We start from the raw sequence: 525 nt of genomic DNA on the forward strand, positions 1-525 counted from the left end.
GTCATCCTAAAATGAATAGAGAAAAGGATTGTAGTTAAAGATGTAAGAAAAGGGGTCTTTTAACTAAATAACAGCCTAGCACCGCAGAACACATGACATAGTGCGATAGCATTCCAGATGAGGACAAGGATATCAAGAAAAGGAAGGAAACTTTGGGGGGGAGGGGCGGCACAAATTTGAAGTAGAAAAATCGTAAAAATGTGAGAGCAAGAAGGTGTGAAAGGATTGCTGGTAGAATTCAAAAACCAATTGTGGAGGAAAGAATTTTTTCCCCCCAGAAATGAAAACCAAACTACAAGAAGTAAAAAGATAGGGGGAGGGAAGGCGGGACAAACAGAGGAGCTGGTCCCAAGGGTAAAATAGAAAGCAACTGTTTAGAAAATGATGTCAATATACATCCTTTATACAATGGATTGTAATAAGAACTATAAGAGCCCCCAGTAAAATGAGGACCTAATGCCGGGGGGTTAAGTGGAGAGAAAATGTTTTGAGAATGATGTACAAATGTGCTTTACACAATTGATG

At 39.2% G+C, this 525-nt stretch overlaps 1 protein-coding gene across 8 annotated transcripts in view; it reads left to right on the forward strand.

The window, feature by feature from the left end:
• Window positions 1-525, forward strand: part of HEXD (hexosaminidase D) — a 14,872-nt gene that overhangs the window by 3,859 nt on the left and 10,488 nt on the right. The gene's annotated exons all lie outside the window — the stretch shown is intronic.

This window comes from Echinops telfairi, unplaced genomic scaffold, assembly GCF_000313985.2.
Source record: "Echinops telfairi isolate 266 unplaced genomic scaffold, ASM31398v2 ScPeMD7_7458;HRSCAF=8496, whole genome shotgun sequence".
NCBI lineage: Eukaryota > Metazoa > Chordata > Mammalia > Afrosoricida > Tenrecidae > Echinops > Echinops telfairi.